The sequence below is a fragment of the Ovis aries genome, chromosome 15 (assembly GCF_016772045.2).
Source record: "Ovis aries strain OAR_USU_Benz2616 breed Rambouillet chromosome 15, ARS-UI_Ramb_v3.0, whole genome shotgun sequence".
Lineage (NCBI taxonomy): Eukaryota > Metazoa > Chordata > Mammalia > Artiodactyla > Bovidae > Ovis > Ovis aries.
This window is the reverse complement of record NC_056068.1, coordinates 18,004,542-18,025,994: the sequence shown is the minus strand read 5'-3', so window position 1 is coordinate 18,025,994 and position 21,453 is coordinate 18,004,542.

Sequence of the window (21,453 nt, the reverse complement as noted above, 5' to 3'; positions counted from 1 at the left end):
AGCCCCATAGAATCCTGGTATTCCCTAAAGGAAAGAAACTTTACAACAACCAACCTACTTATTTCTCAGTGTAAGTTTCTTGTTCCTGCTCCCTTCTGCCTATGAAAATTTTTCATTTCATACCTCTTCTTGGAGTGCCTTTCTATCTCATAGATTTGATGCTGCCCCAATTCAACTCTGATTTTGCTCAAATAAACTCAAAATTTTAATATGCTCAGTTTATCTTTTAATGGAGGTTATTGAAATAGGCTCAGATGGTAAAGCGTCTGTCTACAATGCGGGAGACCTAGGTTCGATCCCTGGGTCAGGAAGATCCACTCCAGTACTCTTGCCTGGAAAATCCCATGGACAGAGGAGCCTGGTAGGCTACAGTCCATGGGGTGGCAAAGAGTCGGACACAACTGAGTGACTTCACTTCACATTGAAATAAAAACCAGACATGACATAAAAAGGCTATGAGCAAGAACAGTGGCTGTAAGAAAGCCTTTTGGATATAAAATCTGCAGACTTGGAGATGAATTTGATATGGAATTTGAGAAAAAAGGATGAAGCTCAGAGTTCCAATGTGAGTGACTGTGTAAAATAATGGTGTCACCAACTAAGTAGGAAACACTAAGGAAAATGTTTGTGGATGATGATCATAGGTTCAGTCTTGGTCACACTGAATCAGAGGTGCCCAATGGGCCGTCTGAAGGCTATATCCAGAAGTCAGTGGTTCTGTCTAATGTCAAAGACTGGAGGAAGGATCTGGAAGCCATCAGAGAGCGATGGGACTGTCAGAGGAGGGCACACAGAGAAGCACTGTTGGAGAAAGATATCCTTAAGAAAAAGTAACATTTTAGAGACATGCATAGCTACCAATTTTAGCCCTCAAATTCAAGTATGCAAGAAATAGAATAATATTCTGAGATACCAACCCTGCCTTTCATTTCTTGCACTTCAACCCCTTATGCAGCATAGGCAACTAGAGCATTCTACATTTACTATCTACATGGAAAGCCGGTGCCTCAGAACACACACTAAAGAGTTACGTTCTGGATTTTGAATTTCCAAAACAAATGTCCAGAGATGTTCGGAGAGGCCACAGAGAGTCAGGGTCACTTCTCTCAGCTTCCTAGAATAATTAGCTGCCCTAGGAAAGGAGAAAAGGGAGGTCAGTAGAAGGGTTCAGGCTCCTGTGGGCCCTCCTCCCGGAGGAAGATCCCTGCCACCCCACCAGTGCTCAGCAAAACTGCAGGAATCTTATCCGAAGAGGTCTGGGTTTACTTTCCAAGGGGAAGAGGAGTTTGTTGCTGCTGCTGTTGCTAAGTCACTTCAGTCGTGTCCAACTCTGTGCGACCTCATAGACGGCCTCCTACCAGACTTCCCCATCCCTGGGATTCTCCAGGCAAGAACACTGGAGTGGGATGCCATTTCCTTCTCCAATGCATGAAAGTGAAAAGTGAAAGTGAAGTCGCTCAGTCAGGTCCGACTCTCAGCGACCCCATGGACTGCAGCCTACCAGGCTCCTCCGCGCATGGGATTTTCCAGGCAAGAGTACTAGAGTGGGGTGCCATTGCCTTCTCCGGAAGAGGAGTTTATTTATTCCTAAAATAGAAACTGACTTGTCATGTTCAGGTATGAACTCCTCCTTAAAGAGGTTTTTACCCATTTAACTGCTAAAAATCCTATGAATTTTACATCATTAAATAGAAAAATTATCTGGAAGTGAAAATTTATGTAATGTTATCCAAAAACAATTGTTTTCGGAGACTTTATGGCCATATATCTCACAAAAACTTCATTTTTCTCGCCCACTTGTTCGTCTTTATTTTATTCCCTCTCTGTTCATGTAAATTTTAAAATTCCTTGTTTATTATAGCAGCTGGTTTAGTTCAGAGGATATAGGCACAATATATTTTTGTGAATAACTATTCCAAACTCTACTGCTGGCAATAAGACCCTGTGCAAGAAACAGTTTATACCAGGACTTGGCAAATCACAGTCCTCAGACCAGATCCAACCCACCTAAGGTTTTTACATTTTTAAAAAAATCAAAGAATCAGATTTAGTGATGCAAAAATATTACATGAAATACAGGTTTTGGTGTCCTTAAATAAAATTTGGGGGAATAATTGTGGTTGTTTGTATATGGCCTATATAAAGACAGAACTTAAAATTATACGAGGAGCCATCTAAGCCAAAAATCTTCACTATCTGACTCTTTATAGAAAAGGTTTGCTGACCTAGTCTATGTCTCTGTTATTTTCTTTTACTTGGAAAATCTGCTCTGCTTTAAGGAAAGAAAATGTTTAGAAAGAAACATTTCTAACATCCTTAGAAAGAGAAGGAAAAAAAAAATGTTTAAAGTCAACTTTCAAAAGAAGTGTCCAAATATACCAATTCATTTGGCTTCTGATTTTGTCTAAATTGATTTTTTATCCTTATGTAATAATACAGATGGGCTTCCCTGGTGTCTCAGTGATAACGAATCCACCTGCTAAGGCAGGAGATGCAGGTTCGATCCCTGGGTCAGCAAGATCCTCTGAAGAAGGAAACTGCAACTCACTCCACTATTCTTGCCTGGGACAGAGGAGCTTGTATGGCTACTGTCCATGGGGTTTTAAAAAAAAGTTGGACACAGTGACTAAACAGCAACAATAACGAAGGGAAAAAAGTTCAAAGATTCTAAGATTACACAATAGACATCTATAATAAGAATCTGATAAACTAGTTAATCATTTATAATTATTCATTTTTCTTTCCATTTTTGTATAATAGGTTGATGTCATTAAGTAAAATTAATAATTTGGTTATCTGTGCTCCCCCTAGTTCTTGTTCTCTCAATTGAAATGAGGAAATGCAAAAAGTTTTAAGATGTAATACTTGCTTTTAATGACCTTCAGTCAAGAAAGGAGTGACAACATATGTACATTGAAAGAAAGCTACATAATTTATAATTTGATGTATTTCAAGTGTATCACACAAGCAACAAAGTCTTGTGAAAGATGTGCTCCAGCTTTGGGAAAATTTTATTAAAAATTTAGGATTTTTATCTGAATATTTGAGGAAGGAATAGGCTTGAAATGGTTAGGGGCAGAAAAGATGAGAGAGAAGAGGATGGAAGCATTCATATGAAGGGGTAAGGTATAGGCAAGAAGCCCTGTTGGTGAGAAAATATGAGATATTTCAAGAGATAATAAGTATTTTCGCCACATAGGAATTCATGAAAGCAGGAATGTCACACTCAAATACCTATAGGTAACAAACTGGTAAGATAAATCTTCAAGTGGCTAGATGGGGACTGAAAAAACTGGAGAGTCCCTGGCTGTACTAAGGATCCCAAGAGTTAGAGATACCCCTAGTTGGTGTAAAGCTTTTAATCTCCAGAAGTAGAAGGGAGAACTTAGGTCCACAAAACAGGGTGCTCTTAGCCCCAGCTAAGCATTCTCCTCGCCCATCAGCATGACCTCAGGCCAGAGAAACATAGCTTAAAAGCAACATCCAGCTCCCAAACTGAAGCATGGATGGAGGAAAACAAACTGATTCCTTTAGGTGGAAAGACAATTCACTCATACTCTGTCAGAGTAAATAAGAGGTCAAGACATAGCTGGCTATGTTAAACATCATCAATGTTAAAAAGAAATTGCCTGGCAACCACACAAATACAATGCACTCCAATAAAGGAGCAGGGGAAAGCAATAATGAAAGGTGACATTCAAAAGACAGATGAAATCTAATAATAAAACAACTGAGGAAAAGTCACAGAAGCATATTCCGTGGGTGAACTTTGTGTTGCGGAAGAACTGAAAAACACAAACTCAGTGAGCAAGAACTTGAAAAGGGGAGGGTGATAAAACAACAGCTTGAGATGAAATGACAGACTGCCAAGATAAGGGAAAAGGTTAAGAAGCCAAATGTACGACGCTTCGTTCTGCTGACTACACCAATGGTATCGCTGATCCTGTTCACTGTGCCAATTGTCTTGCTGTATCTCACTGTGCGCACTGTTCGTTGAACCCAGGGTAGGCAAAGCGCGAGATCAGAGGCTGGAAGGAGATTCAAGGAGCTGTAGGAACTGCAGACACGTTGATTCTCTCCTGGCTGGCACAGCGGCGGCAGCAGCAGCCATAACATAACCTAACACACTACAACCTCTCTCCTGGTTGGTGCAGCACCGTAGCAATAAACACGCTATATTCTGTCCTCTCGCAGCTGACCCAACGGACACAGCCGTGTCACAGCAGTAGGGCCGCCGCTTTCTAGGTGGAGCTCATACCAGCGTACGGCACAAATTACCCCGTGACCGAGCAAGCACCTCGTGCCTGGCATGCACCGTGCCATAAGTGAGCTCAGCTGTTACATAAACCCCGTGACAGGCATGCACAGTGCTCTAAGTGAGCTCAGCTGTTACATAGTCGTTATTTACAAAACGTGGAGCAAGAGAGCCTGGCCACGCCATCTTGGCTAATTTGCTCTCTCCCCACACTAAGTAGCGCTGTTACTGAAATAATAGACAAGTTAGAACTTGACTGGAATAAAATATATCTGGTTGAAAATTTAATTAACAGCATAGCAGGAACAGTTGAGATAATTATAGTGAATTCAGACCAAATAGAAGATGAAAACAATTTGAAATATGATGATTGATATAGAGTGTAAGAATGATCAAAATAATTGTTGCTCCTCAGGTAGAGAAACCAACAAATAAAACAAAAACAAAAATGTTTTCAGAGGTTTAATAGAGGAAAATTTATTGAGATGAATACACAGGAAAGACTAGCACAGACCTGTTAATGTTAACTCCTACCTTTGCCAAATTGCTAAATTTAAGGGATTAAGAATTAATTCTTTGGGCCATCAGGAAGGAAAAACAACTCACAAAGATGAGAACAAAGACTGCCTCAGATTTCTCCTATCAATACCTGTGCTAGAGGCTGGAAAATTTTTAACACTCTGAGGTATTCTTCCTTGGGAAAACCCAGACTACTGAAATACACATTTTTTGTTCAATTTAAAGTCAAGAGGTAGACATTCTCAAATATGAGAGAATTCCAGGAAAATGGAGAATATCCCTGAATTGTTCTTACACAGGGGACAATAAAATACTTTCAACCAAAGCACGAGTTAAATGGAAGATACTTAGAGGAAGAAATCATTGTAAAGAAAAAACAAACCTGATATTGATATTGATCAACTTATACAAGACTAAAACTAAAAACTGAGGAACCATAATTGTAGGAATAGTAAACATCATCAGCCACAAAAATTAGGGGTTTGGAATTCCCTGACAGTCCCGTGGTTAAGACTCTGCACTTCCAATGCAGAGGGCATGGATTCCATCTCTGGTTAGGGAACTAGATCCCACATGCCTCGAAGTGTAGCCAAAAACAAACAAAAACAAAAATTAGAGGTTTGGAGAACGGAACATTGAAAGAAGTGTGAGGGTACAAATCACATCAACAGTCATAGGAAGAAGTAAATGGTAAATTATTCTCTCCTCAAAGCCTTTCAAAAGCTCACCATTTCACTCAGGACTCAGGAAAAATATAGATTTCTTGGCATGTTTACCAAGTCCTGCTACCCCTGAACCTCATGTCTTAGTACTGCTTCAGCCCTTTGGCCATTTTATCTTTTTGTTTTTAAACTTGTTCTATTAGAGTTTCCAGAGAAGCAAAACCAATTATGGAAACTGTGAATCCAAAATCTTCATGGTGGGCCAGTAGGCTAGAACTCTAGGGAAGAGCTGATGCTGCAGGTGAAGTCTAAAGGCCATCCGCTGCAGAGTTACCTCTTGCCTGGGGGAGGTCAGCAACTGGCCAGATGACTGTGGACCAGCCAAGTTGACACATAAAATCAACTATCACACCTGCCTTAGTATTTTGTCACTGACTGCTTCCTCCACCTGGAACATTCTGTCAGACCCCAGCTATGAGACCTATTCTGATCATACTGCTTAAAATAGCAACAGCTTCCAGCTCCCATTCTTGAATCCTTTTAGCCTGCTCCAATTTTCCCACTGTGTTTCTTTTTCTCCCACCCTATAACACACTACAAAATGTACTCAATTGTTGTGCCTATTGTTTATTTTTTTCACTTGACCTTTTATTACCAAACCAATTCAGTAAAGCCAATCTATTGACTCTGGGGTTGTGGTGAAGAAAAGGGCAACGTTTACTGCAGCCGCCAAGCAAGGAGTCCAGGCAGACAGCTAATGCTCAAAAGCTCCAAAGTGCCTGATGGATTTCAGGGAAGCGTTTTTAAAGGCAAGGTGAGGGAGAGAGTCACAGAGTGCGTGACCAACTCTACACAATTTTCTGCTTTACAGGGAGGTAGTAGAGTGGTGTCACAGGTTCACATCATCAATCCTCAGGCACCAGTGGTCTTGGGATATGTGCTCATGGTCATCAGGCAACATAGCTGCTTCTTTCTGCCAGAGGTCTCAGTATCTGCAAAACAACTCAGGAATGTACATCAGACCGTATGTCCTTCAGGTTGGAACAAAGATTCTATGACTGCTTCGTGGCTGCTCTATTGTTTAAACTGTTACCAGTTTCCCTAGCCCAATTGCTAATTTTTGTTACTACATGTTCACATTCTTTTAGTCATTAATTCTTGAGCCAGGATTTTGTGATTCAGGGGAGGCCTAGAGACTAAAGCTTTTCTACAAACTACAGGCAGGCAGAGGACACTGAGGGATGGGGATCTGTCCTAAGAAGGCCCATAGGATCCTACTTGGTTATACTTTCCCCTAGGTAACTCTGTGAAGTTAAGAGGTGGGCCTCCCAGGTGGCAAGGTGGTAATCTGCCTGCCAATCCAGGAGACACAGGTGATGCAGGTTTGATCCCTGGGTTGGGAAGATCCCCTGGAGTAGGCAATGGCAATCCACTCAAGTATTCTTATCTGGAAAACTCCATGGACAAGAGGAGCCTGGCAGGCTACAGTCCATGGGGTCACAAAAGAGTCGGACAAGATTTAGCAGCTAAACACACATTTTTATATACAGATGAAAAGATACTTTTATTTTAAATATACATTGATCACCCAGTGAAACACTGCTTATTATTGGACAGAGGAATTTTTAGTTCATTACTTTTTCTTTGTACTTTTCCTTACTGCTTAATATTTAAAATTATTTTCGATCAACCACAATAGAGGCCTTCTCCGGTGCCTCAGTGGTAAAGAATCTACCTTCCAGTGTAGGAGACATGAGTTCGATCCCTGAGCCGGGAAGATCCCACATGCCGAGGAGCAACTAAGTCCGTGTGCCACAACAATTGAGCCTGTGCTCTAGAGTGCAGAAGCTGCAACTACTGAGTCCACGTGCCATAACTGCTGAATCCCATGCCCTAGAACCTGAGCTCTGCAAGCCACAGGAGTGAAAAGCCCGAGCACCATAGCTAGAGAGTAGCCCCCGCTTGCTGCAACTAGAGAAAAGCCTGCACAGCAACAACGATCCAGAACAGTCAAAAATAAATAAAATTATTTTTTTAAGTACAAAAAACTTAAAAAGTGAAGTCCATTTTTTTTTTAAAGTCGATAATAGAAACACTAGCATGTAGTGCACACTTACTATGAGCTAGAACTTCTGGGATTAGAATTTCATGCCCTACTCTCAATCCTCACAATAACCCATGAGATAAGTGTGGCTAATGTTTTAGTATTAGATTTTTACCTCCTACCACTTAAATATATTATAGTAGTAAAAGTCAGAGTTCTACAAGGTATACTGAGAAGAGGAGTCTTGTCTTCCCACATACATTTCTAATTTTTTCACTTCCCAGGAGCAGCCATTTTAAACTCATAGCTGTTTCTATTAGTATTTACCTTGTATTTCTTGAGGCTTCCCTGGTGGCTCAGAGGTTAAAACATCTGCCTCCAATGCGGGAGACCAGGGTTTGATCCCTGGGTCGGAAAGATCCCCTGGAGAAGGAAAAGGCAATCCACTCCAGTATTCTTCCCTGGAGAATCCCATGGACAGAGAAGCCTAGTAGGTTACAGTCCATGGGAAAGTACTGAGCGACTTCACCTCACCACCTTCATCTTGTATTTCTTTCCCTCTCAAACATACTTATATAGCTAATTCTTAATTTTCAGTTTTAGTTGCTATCTCTTTAATTTCTACTGTGGAAGATGAATATCTTTAAAGCTGCTACCACTTTAACAAGGCATATAACTTTGTTAGGTCAATATTCTGTGTAATATTATGTCCATGCAAATATAATTCACAGATAAGCCATGAGTATTATCTTTCTGGTATAACTTTCTCTTTTCCCTTAAGTTAATAACTGGGCTTTTTCTTACATTGATTTTCAACTAAGGGTACCCACCAACTCCAATTGTAGCTTTTCTGTGGTTCTACAGTGTGAAGCAACTTGCTTCTTGGCTTCCTCAACTTCATAGGTTTTACTTTTCTTGCTTCTGTGAAAACAGTCAACACTGGTCTGTTTGCTTTCCAGCCTCCAGAATTTTCACCTAATTTTTGTTTCTTGATTTTTTTTTTTTTTTTTGGTCCTTGTAGATTTGGGGCTATGTTAAATAATATTTAGGAGAGAAGTATTAGTAAAGTAAAGCTCAAAATTCTTCAAGCCAGGCTTCAGCAATACATGAACAGTGAACTTCCAGATGTTCGAGCTGGTGTTAGAAAAGGCAGAGGAACCAGAGATCAAATTGCCAACATCTGCTGGATCATGGAAAAAGCAAGAGAGTTCCAGAAGAACATCTATTTCTGCTTTATTGACTATGCCAAAGCCTTTGACTGTGTGGATCACAAGAAACTGTAGAAAATTCTGAAAGAGATGGGAATACCAGAACACCTGACCTGCCTCTTGAGAACCCTATATGCAGGTCAGGAAGCAACAGTTAGAACTGGACATGGAACAACAGACTGGTTTGAGACAGGAAAAGAAGTACGTCAAGGCTGTATATTGTCACCCTGCTTATTTAACTTCTATGCAGAGTACATCATGAGAAATGCTGGACTGGAAGAAGCACAAGCTGGAATCAAGATTGCCAGGAGAAATATCAATAACCTTAGATATGCAGATGACACCACCCTTATGGCAGAAAGTGAAGAGGAACTAAAAGCCTCTTGATGAAAGTGAAAGAGGAGAGTGAAAAAGTTGGCTTAAAGCTCAACATTCAGAAAACGAAGATCATGGCATCCGGTCCCATCACTTCATGGGAAATAGATGTGGAAACAGTGGAAACAGTGTCAGACTTTATGTTTTGGGCTCCAAAATCACTGCAGATGGTGACTGCAGCCATGAAATTAAAAGACGCTTACTCCTTGGAAGGAAAGCTATGACCAACCCAGATAGCATATTGAAAAGCAGAGACATTACTTTGCCAACAAAGGTCCATCTAGTCAAGGTTATGGTTTTCCAGTGGTCATATATGGATGTGTGAGAGTTGGACTGTGTGTGAAGAAAGCTGAGTGCCGAAGAATTGATGCTTTTGTACTGTGGTGTTGAAGAAGACTCTTGAGAGTCCCTTGGACTGCAAGGAGATCCAACCAGTCCATCCTAATGGAGATTGGTCCTGGGTGTTCTTTGGAAGGAATGATGCTAAAGCTGAAACTCCAGTACTTTGGCGACCTCATGCGAAGAGTTGACTCATTGGAAAAGACTCTGATGCTGGGAGAGATTGGGGGCAGGAAGGAAAGGGGACAATAGAGGATGAGATAGCTGGATGGCATCACCAACTCGATTTACAAGAGTTTGGATGAACTCCAGGAGTTGGTGATAGACAGGGAGGTCTGGCATGCTGCAATTTATGGGGCTGCAAAAAGTCAGACACGACTGAGCAACTGAACTGAACTGAACTGAATGGTAAAAGGAATGTGTTCAGTCCACTCTTTAATGAAACTATATTGCTGAATATGAGCTGTATATCATTTTTATGAAGAAAATACATTTTATGAAGAAAAACCTATTTAGTTGAAAATAAAAAATAGTCCCTGACCTCCTTCTTTAATTCTCTCAGAGTTAAGGTCAAGTTTCTCAGGCGTCATGTCATGGGACACCCTTGTGAACTGGTCTCCTCTCTGCATGTCCTCACCTACTACCTCAGCAGGGCCACTGGAGAAGAAATCACGGGCCAGGATACTTCAGATTACCCACGAAATAGATGACAGTTCTATCACTGTCAGTGCTATCGCTGCCCCTAATTTCTCTGTGCCTGTCTTCTGTTTTGTAAAACAGGAACCACAACATTTATCACACTGAATATGTTTTATCAGATCAGGTCAAGGAATCTATGCTACATTGTGTGCCGGAGTCCAGCCCCCGCAGGATCCAGGGAAACCCGAAGGAGAAACGGCCTCAGCGATTGCGATTGATTTAGAGAGAGAGAGATAGTTAAGAATGTGGAGGGAGGTGGGAGGGGGGTTCATGTTTGGGAACGCATGTAAGAATTAAAGATTTTAAAATTTAAAAAATAAAAAACTAAAAAAAAAAAAAGAAGAAAATAGAGGAGAGAAGAAAAGAGGCTGGTGTTCCTTGGTTTATACAGAAAATCAATAAAGTCTCAAGATAAGAGACTTGCACCGTCCACGTGAGGCCACAGGTGCCCTCCTGGTCTCCCGAGGCAGTGAAGGCGCAGGGAGCCTTCCCATTCAGGTCTTAGAAACCCAGGCAAATAAGTAGACACAGCAGACCTCTGTACTCCAGATGGGAACTAGCCTGAAGGAGAGAGTAAGAGGAGGAAAATGATTGACACGAGGAGATCAAGCTGCTTTGATGAGCAAGATCCATAGCTTTATTTTTAAATGGTACTTATATACCTTTTTTGTACATAGAGGGAAATGAAAGATGCAAGGTCATACAGAGTCAGCCCAACATTCCAGCAGTGTTGCCCTTATCGAAACCATGATTTTTCTGCATACCTTTTCCACAAAAGATGTTGTGTACAGTATCTTCTGGCTTGGAGGCCTGTGAACATTTTATGACCCTCTTTTGATAAAGGCTGCTCAATCAGAAAACTTATTTTCCTCAAAGTGTTTTTTCTTCATATTTCTAATCTATGTCAGCCTCAGAAAATGCCAAACAGTTACATTTTTTACAGAGCAAAGGGGCAGTGAATTACAAGAAAGAACCAATTAGCTCAAAAGTCTGATAAGGTTAAATTGAAGGCTGCACTTGTTTTTCTAGCATTCTCTCTATGTTAACTAATGCATTCCCAGGCGCACAGTGGATAAGAGATATGGGAACTTAGCAACAAGCATTGGCCCAATAATGAAATCCTACATCAGCACTAGCACTACTCTAATAACTTTTAACTCTTTCAAAGGCTCTATGTTTTAGGCTTTCCATGCTTCTCACAGTTGGGAGGCTGTAAATAATTGTATGCATAGCTGCAAGAGTCTGGATAACCTGCCAAGCAAGCTAGAATACTAATAGAGGGGGTTTGATATGAAATATTCCTCTCATGTCCAGGAGACTTATTAGCTATAGCCCTAAGTTGATTTTTTTCCAGAGAAAGGTGGTCAGGGTTAGCCCCCTGTTAATGTCAGAGGAATTGGGGAACGTCATGAAACAGTAAAACAGACAGATTCTGGTTTTGGGGTAGATGCTCGAGAAAGCCTAGGGAGACTCTTGAGTTCTGAAGCCTTGCTTAACAGTTCTCTTCCGCATGACCTTGTCATGGGGGGGATCTCCCATGGCGGCTCCCAGCAATTGTGAAAAGAGGCCTTTTGAGAAAAGGCTTTCTATAGAAACAACAAAGTATTGACAACTGGGTAACTTACCTTAAGGCTTACACAGATGACAGTGTTTCCAGTTCTTTATACTGACATAATTATTTCATTGCTCACTGTGGGTTAAGTTGAATTGCCGGTTTCCCACCCACGGTGTCAAAGCAAAGGCAACTTAAAAGGAGAAGACAAAGGTTTTGAAACTGAAGAATCTTAAATGTCATTTAAGTTTAAATTTATGTCCTTACTCACCTCACAGAAGCAGAGATTCAAAAGATGAACCCTTTTCTTCTTGAATATTTTGAATGAACCTAAAAGAACCGGTAAAATGCATAATTCTTAAAGCATAAAAGCTGCTATTTAGCCATAAAACAACTTTATTGCTAATCAAACATTTGTGATTATTATATGACTGAACAAGAAGGACATGGAACCTAAGCTTTCCGTGGATTCATATGCCATGTAAACCCTGCACCCAGAAGGCATGCTAGGTACAATTGTGTTGATTCTTGAAGTTTGTCTTTCATAATAATCTCAATTACACCATGACAATATCTCTAATATACAAAGTGAAGTGAAGTGAAGTTGCTCAGTCGTGTCCGACTCTTTGCGACCCCATGGACTTTAGCCTACCAGGCTCCATCCATCGGATTTTCCAGGCAAGAATACTGGAGTGGGTTGCCATTTCCTTCTCCAGGGGATCTTCCTGAACCAGGGATTGAACCCTGGTCTCCCACATTGCAGGCAGATGCTTTACCATCTGAGCCACCAGGGAAGCCCCTAATATACAAACTCTACCTCAAATGAAAAACTTTCTGAAGAGACAATTATACATTGCATTGTTTGCTTGGGAAAAGCCTATAATCACAATGAAAATGAGCCTGCTGCTAAGAAAAAATTAGAATACTCATGAGTTAAGAGGTTTTCCTTGGTGGCTCAGATGGTAAAGAATTTGCCTGCAGTGCAGGAGACCAGGGTTTGATTCCTGGGTTGGGAATATCCCTTGGAGACAGGAATGGCTACCCACTCCAGTATTCTTGCCTGGAAAATTTCATGGACAGAGAAGCCTGGAGGGCTAGAGTCCATGGGGTCGCCGAGTCAGACACAACTGAGCAACTAACACTTTGGACACTTTCATAAGTTAAGAAGACAGATGTTATCAAACAGATCTTTCAAGCTGGCATCCTTGAACCTTTGGGGACCTTGAACATAGGTCTTTAAATCTTCATATTTTGGGGCTTTGCTGGTGGCTCAGTGGTAAAGAATCCACTTGCCAATGCAGGAGACAAGGGTTCAATCCCTGGTCCAGGAAGATCCCACTTGCTAAGGAGCAGCTAAGCCTGTGCACCACAACTATTGAGCTCTAGAGCCTGGGAGCCGCAACATGAAGCCCACATGCCTAGAGTCCACGCTCCACAACAAGATAAGCCACCACAATGAGAAGCCAGCTCACCGCAGCAAGATAGTTCAAAAATCAATAAATAAGTAAACATCATTTAAAATTTTTCATAGTTTCATTTCAATGATAGACTAAAAATTAATATAAACACTAAAGGGATAATATTTTGAAAATATTTACCAGGTTATATTTTTGTTTTCCTAATTAATCATGTTTCCCAGGACCTTACAATAGTAAGATATTCATGCTAAGCCACAGGACCCCCCAGGAAAGAAGGTATAAACTAGAAGAAAATTCTGTAAAATAGGGAGGATATGATAGATGGCAGGCTTCCCAGCTGGTGCTAGTGATAAAGAACCTGTCTGCCATTGCAGGAAAGTAGGAGACACAGGTCTGAACCCTGGGTCTGGAAGATTCCCTGGAGGAGGGCATGACAGCCCATTCTGGTACTTTTGCCTGGAGAAGCCCATGCACAGAACAGTCTGGCAGGCTACTTACTTCAAGATTAGGAAGGGAAGTAGAAACCTCTGGAAAGGGAAGGAGATGGAAGAAATGAGGCAAGAGGTCAGAAACCATTGTGTCCTTCTCACTGGTCTCCCAAACCTCATTCCTCCTTGCTCCTTTCTTCTCCGTTCAAATTGCTTCTTCCTGGAATAAATCTTTTAGGAGTTCTTTTATGAGTGGTAAATTTAGTCACTTTGTCTTAAAATATATTGATTTTTGCCTTATTTAAGCCTTCCAAGTGAATGATAATTTAGATGTGGATAGAATCCTGAGTTGACAGTTTTGAAACTATTAATCCATTAACTCTGACCTTGTTCTGTTGGAATCTGTTGTCATTTTAACTTATGTTCACTTTCCATGTAATTTTTTAAAATTTTCTGGTTGTTTTAATATTTCCTTTTTTTAAGTGTGCTGTAATTCTTTCAGAGAAGGCAATGGTACCCCACTCCAGTACTCCTGCCTGGAAAATCCCATGGATGGAGGATTCTGGTGGGCTGCAGTCCATGAGGTCACTGAGAGTTGGACAAGACTCAGTGACTTCACTTTCACTTTTCACTTTCATGCATTGGAGGATAAAACGGCAACCCACTCCAGTGTTCTTGCCTGGAGAATCCCAGGGACAGCGGAGCCTGGTGGGCTGCCGTCTATGGGGTCGCACAGAGTCGGACACGACTGAAGCGACTTAGCAGCAGTTAGCAGTAGCAGCAGCTGTAATTCTTTATCCTGAGCATTCATGTCTTTCATTAATTCAAGGAAGTTTTTGTCATTATCTTTTGAAATACTGCCTCCTTTTCACTCTCCAGTATCTCCTTGGAAATTTCTATTAGACACTGGATATCTCCTTTCTCTCTTCCATGTCTCTCAAACTTTCTATCCTATTGCCTTAGATCTATATCTGTGTATATTTCCTTAGATCTATATCTTAGGTCATAAAATCTCTATTTAGGGAATTCAGTTTTCAAGTTACAACTATATTTTTCAGTTTTTACTTTTAGAAGTTCTATTTTTAAAGCTTGCCTGTTATAGTATCTCATTTCCCTATGCTTTCTATTTTTTCTTATCTCTTAAACTATTTTAAACATTTGTATTTTGTAGTGCTATAAGCTGAAATTTGGGGAAGGGAGGTTTTGACAGTGTTTCAATCTGCTGTTTATTGAATCTGATAACTTTCACAAATGGTGAGTTGTTTCCTTCTTTGTTTAATAATTTTAAAAATTAGGGTTTATCTTCAGTGGGAATTTTTTTTTTTTTTTTTTGCGGTGAAGACTTGGATTTGGCAGTACCCTTCAAAGTAGCTTATTTGTTCATTTAATTTTTGCTTTTTCCAGACTACTGAGTGGTACCACAATTGGGGACAAGTTTTTACATGCAGTTCACTTCAGTCACGCAGTCACATCCAACTCTTCACTACCCTATGGACTGCAGTTTTTACATTAACTTTTCCATTTGAGGAATGAAGGCAAGGCAAGTTTTCCTAGGCCATTCTAGAAGTTCCAAATCTATGCACGGAGTAAACTTGGGATTTTTTATTTCTTGTTTATTTTGTTCATTCCTAAAGACCTAGGCATTGACAATTCCCTTTGAGTCTCCCTGAGACAGTGGGGAGTTTTTCTAGTCCTTTCACAGAGATACATCCTTTTCAGAGTCCCTGCATAGGTTTAAAATCTATGTCCCTAAATATTAGAGTTGATTGCCAAGTCTGAAAATTACCTCTGTTCGCCAGTGCCACTGCATGCAGAGCTGTGTTCAAATAGCTCCAATAGCTATGTGTTCAAGCTCATGTTCAAATAGCTCATTCAATTAAACTCATGCTTAATTCTTTTACCAGAGTCAAACTTCTTTTTATAGAATGATAATTCAAAATTAAAAGACATTTCATAGAAAAGCAACTTTGGTTTCATAGAAAAGTCAATCCATTGAGACTCTCATTTGTTTGTATGAAAATGATGTGCTGCAGAGGAGTTATGAACTAAACTCTTAAACTGTTGTAGGCCAATGAGAGAAAAAAACACAGGAAGCAAATATAATGCATCAATGATAGGTTCAGTCCAAGTGGAAGCTTATTGTTTAAGTGAGGTAAAGTTTTACAAGTAGTGCAAATAGAGACAAGTGGTAGAAGAATTGAACTGAGTCATCACACAGCAAATGCTATAAAGTGCATGTCTTCATAAAACAGCAGTTGGGTTACATAAATTCCATCTTCTTACATAGATGCTTTCAAGAGTTCAGGACCATTAAGTGTAGTGGTAATATGCAGTGAAAAAAAATTTAAGAGTGATTTTTATTCCTTAGTATTGTGTTAAGGGAAAACACTATTTAATTGAATGTTTCCTTTAATTGTTGCTCATGTAGTTTAATAAAGCTACATGACTCCGAGGTTTATGCTTAGCCTTATGTTTGTACATATTGAAGTGAGCTTTAAATAAAGACACTTGAAGTCATCATTGAGGATACAAGTACGAAACAGTGATGTATTAAACTGGACTCTGGAGTGGGAGACAGAATCCCTGCATGCAAGCTTGGGTTTTCTGTTAGGCTGAACCATATGAAATTCACATGCGGCTTTTTGGTTTTTTTTTTAGTTACAAAAATTGCAATGACACACAGTAGCTTTTTAACACTGAGGAAGAAATTTAGCCTCTTTGAGTACCTCCTTTCTCATCTGTAGAATAGAGAAAATAGATCTGATTTGCCTCAAAAAGTAGTTGTTGATATACTGGAATAGGATTTCTTTTACAGTTTCATATAGATCAAGTCACTTTTTCCCCCTTAGGGGTATATTTCAAGGAATCTGCGGCTTTTCTAATCAGACAATTGTGCTTCCTCTGAACAAGTGAGATGTCTTGGTGCCCCCAACCACTAGGCAAGAGAGGAGAGCAGAACTAACTGAAAGTGAAACTTTCCCAAGAAGAGTGGAGGTTCCAGCAGCTCCCCAGCACAAACCTCAAAGACAGCTTTTCCAGGCTTTAGAGTTTCCGTTCCTTCTATTCTTAACTCATTGCTGGACTAAATGTTTCTATCAGTGTTATAAATGCCACTGTGGTGGCAGTGGATTAGTCACTAAGTCATGTCCAGCCCCAAGGACATGACTCCCCAAGGAGTCTTCCAGGCTCCTCTGTCCATGGGATTTCCCAGGCAAGAATACAGGAATGAGTCCCATTTCCTTCTCCAGGGGATCTTCCAACCCAGGTGTCTAACCTGGGTCTCCTGCACTGTAGGCAGATTCTTTCCAGACTGAGCTACCAAACACCAGTCTAATGAAAGCCAAAATATTAGCAGTACTACAAAGTGCAAGAAAAGCAAGACAGATACCCACATGGAAAGACCACAAAGATCCAGCCCACTTTTCAGTCAGAGAGAGTGAATGACACTTACACTATCACTATCTCCAGGATAAACTAATTTTTAATAGTAATGACTAGCATTTTTATAAGCAACTGATGTATTTGTAAGATCTTAATTTGGTGGAAAAGGAAAACAGTCTGTGCTCAATAGAAAATAAAAATGGACAGGTAACAAGAAGTTATCAGACAAGATTCCTAAATATTGGATGCAACTTGCAAGAATTTAGGATGAAAAATCATACATCTGCATAGATGCACAGATATACAAGATCTGTACATAAAGACATGGACATAAATGTAAAAATTATATAACCTTTGACAGAGCAAAGACAAAGAAAATGTTTACAGACACACATTGGAGGAAACAATAAGGTGTACCTGAACATGAGGAATTAAGAATTACCAGATGAGGTTAGCTTGTCATTTTCAGTATACATTTATATTTGTGGCCAGGATGACACCAGATTCAGATCTAAAGTTGAAGTACAGGGATAATAATATCTCAAGTACCAACTTTGGACAGCCATGAGAAATAGGGAGCATGAAATGAGGAGATTTTACAAGGGGTTGCTGTGGACATGAATCATATTTACCACAAGAAGATGACTACTATTTGTGATACTATCAATTTTATTTATATAAGTGAGAGGGAAGTAAGGAGTAGAAGAGAGAACAGAGTATAGATAGTTACCTTTTAACATTCAAGTCTTTTTATAAAGTTTTTCTGTTTAATTCTGGATAAAACTAGAGATGTAAGTATGAGATTTTCAGATTTCCCAGAAACTACAGTGAAAACTGAATGTGATTATTTCTCTTGTGAAGACTATATAATGTGAGTTTTTTTTTTTTTCATTTAGAATTTGTATATGTCAGTAGCTAAGTGGAAGCAGCCACAAATGTAGACTTCTGTCTGAGAATATTCTTCTTGGAATACTCTAGGAAAATACATGTGACTGGCAGAAATATTTCTCAATGTTTTGGGCACCTATCCCCTCAAAAATGGATCACAAATTCAGAAAATGAGTGTGTGGGCACACACATGCACACACACAGACACACACACCACCTCACCATTAAATCCCTAAGCAAATGCTTCCTTATTTTGTCTGTTCAAACACATCTGCATTTTTTATGGTGGAGAAGGAAAGAATGGCTTTGCTACTTTGCCAGGCAAAGGGGGAACACACTAGCACCTCAAGAACTGTGCCCACATCTGCATTTTTTAAAAAAGTATTCTCTTTTGATTTTTATTTTATTAATAACTCTAACAAACATATATACTAAAAATAAAAACTAAGTCTTCTTCTGCCACATGAACTTATAAGATTGAGGAAAGAGATGGGGTGGGTTACAAGTTGTAGGAGTCTCTGACAGCTTAGACCACGTCCGAAGCATCATCCTTAAGTGGTCTAGGTTGCTTGTACTTAGAAATACTGTCTTTTTCCAATTTTCCCCAAATCTGCCATAAATTCATTACTTACTCACAAATCAAATACAATCCCACAGTTAACTACTGTCTAGTTCCACTCTGGTGTACATCTGGTGTTAGTAGAAAATGCAGAAAGGATACAGAGAAAAGTCTTGCCTCATCTGCACCTTTACAAGGTGACTCAGCTTTTCACGCCCACAAACAGCATCTACATCTCCTAGACAAACAAGGTCACAGTAAAGAGGTAAATCTTCTGCCTCTTTCTGAACCACTGGAGTATTCCTGGATTAGACATTAGTCGTCTTCCTTATCTTCCCTTTCCTCTTCCCTCTATCTCCCTTTGTCCCCAAACATGATGATCCATTAACAAGCAATACTTGCAGAATATTCATTAAAGAAAAAAACAGAACCCTAGGAGCTATTTAAGGATTTCCTACTCCCAAATGGGAGAGTATTTTGGTTTATGTCAGTCGTCAGGTGTCAATTTAAGGGGGATCTTAATTAACATTGAATTTTCCAAGTTTGCTTATGATAAACTGTCTATTCTGGCCCATTTTATTTAGCTGTGCTCTTATATTTTCTACTCTTCTACTGGGCTGTAAAGTCTTAAAGGCAAGGACTACAGTATTAAGCACTACGCTAAATGGATGCTCATGAAATATTTAAGGGATAGGACAGAACTGTGCTGTTTCTAATTCAGCCTCTGACTTGGGACACCACCCAGTACCCTGGAATGTGATCATCCTTTCCAAGCATCATGGTGATATTGACCACAGCAAAGGGAAACTGTCTCTCAGGAGAAACCAGAAGGCCTTCTTCTAGTTAGTCAACACACGGAAGACAAGCTGATTCATAAAATCCCAATGAGGCAACCATTAGACAAGTCAAGCAGCAATTGAATCATAAGAGTCATGTCTTAAGCTTGAATGTCCTGACTGTTTTGCTCATCAGTTAGAAAATGAGCAACACACCTTAAGTATTGACAAAAAGATACTGATTATTTGTTTATCTAAATACTCTTTATACAAAAATGTATTTTGGTTTTTTAACTATGGAAGAAATTAAATGAATCATAAACATTTTCTTCAATTTTATAAACATTTATATGCAGTGCTAGGAGTTAGATTTATTTACAAATTAAACACTCACACAACACATCCTAAATTGTCATGAATAGCTATTTGAAGTGAGGATGGGAGAATACAGTTTTTCCCCCAGGAGAGCCTTTACTATCATAACTGGCCTAACAGTTACTCTTGAGATAACATGACTTATGTTATGTGTTAAGCAATATAACTGATAAAGCATTGTCACAATATTAAAAGAGATTCTTGGCCACTACTGCGGTTAATAAGTAAAGCTTTCTCTCCTGGCTTTTGGCAAGAAAGAAATATGCTACTTCTCTCTCTTACACATTTCAGCTTCTGTGTGTATGTCGCCCTTGGCATGACCAAACTTCCTCTGCCAGCTAACATCCTTAAGAATTTTGGTTTCCCACAGAGTATCTTCCACGCAATGAGTATCCAGTATACATTTGATGAGCAAGTAGATGAGTTAATTAATGCATCTCTCGACTTTGACATGGGCTGGATTTATGGTAAGCCTTCCATATAAACTTCTGAAACTGCCTTGATGTGATTCTCAAAACCTCTGTCAGAAGCAGCTTCTCCTCATGCCACCTGTTGATCTTGAGAGTTGCCAGATAAACAACACATCCCTGCAGGTATGTCCCAGACTAGACTCTTACATTGCACTCTGGTCATCTGGCTCTGTAATGATCTAAGCAGTGTAAGCATAGAGCGCAAACCTTAATTCTTCCCTCTCAATTATGGCTGTAATGTTTTTCATCGGTTTTAATTCAGTGGTCACAGAATGTCTGATTGATATGCTTTAATATAAATGGAAACTTAAAAAGTATGACCCATCAACACAATTAGACTGACATATTCTGTTGTAAGTTAACTTGTACATGCTAAGTCGCTTCAGTCATGTCCGATTCTGTGCTACCCTATGGATTACAGCCTGCCAGGCTCCTCTGGCCATGGGATTCTCCAGGCAAGAATACTGGAGGGGGTTGCCATAGCCTCTCCAGAGGATCTTCCCTATGCGGTGACAGAACCAGTGTCTTTTATGTCTACCTGCACTGGGAGGTTGGTTCTTTACTGCTAGTGCCACCTGGGAAACCCTATAGTAATTCATTTGGCATGTTTTGATGGGCATCAGTACAGTAGTGAAAACTGACCACAGGAACTTCTTAAATTTTACTATTTACTTTAAATTTACTAACAAAACTCTGCATATGATCATCTTGATCTTCCTGTTACTTGGGTAAATATTTTTTCAAGTTTTTAATCCAGAAATATTTAGACTTTTAAAGTTGATTCTGATAATAACAAGTATAAGAATTAATAGCCTGACTCCTTCAGGGTATCTTCCCAACCCAGGGATTGAACCCTTGTCTCTTATGTCTAACCTGCATTGGCAGGTGGGTTCTTTACCACTGGCATCACCTGGGAAGCTCATATAAGGGATAGATGTGCATTATTTAATTCCTCCTCACTAGACAAATATAACTTTATTCAATAGTATCTAATAATGGTGCAGTAATACATTTTATTGTTTTTGTGCATTGGGAAGAGAAATCCACACCCATACTCAAAAAGAACTTAAAATCTAAGCTTAGCCAACTTACTTGGTTTGTCCTTTGATGAGTTACTTAATTTCTGTGAGAATCAGTTTCCTCCTCTTGAAAATGGGAATAATAATATTTATCCTAAAACCACGGTGCCTAGTGTAGATGGAGCTCAGTAAATGTTTATTCTTTCTTTTAAATTGTAAAATGTTTTGACAAGCTCTAGTGAAAATAGACACAGAGTCAGATTTTGCTCCCACAAAGTCAAAAGTCATTAATAAATCTATGCATCACATTGTAAAAGAAATAAGAAAGATTTAAAAAGAAGTACAGAACTTCCCTGGGCTCCCCTGGTAGCTCAGCTGGTAAAGAAGCCGCCTGCAATGCAGGAGACCCCGGCTGGATTCCTGGGTAGGGAAGATCCCCTGGAGAAAGGATAGGCTATCCACTCCAGTATTCTTGCCTGGAGACTC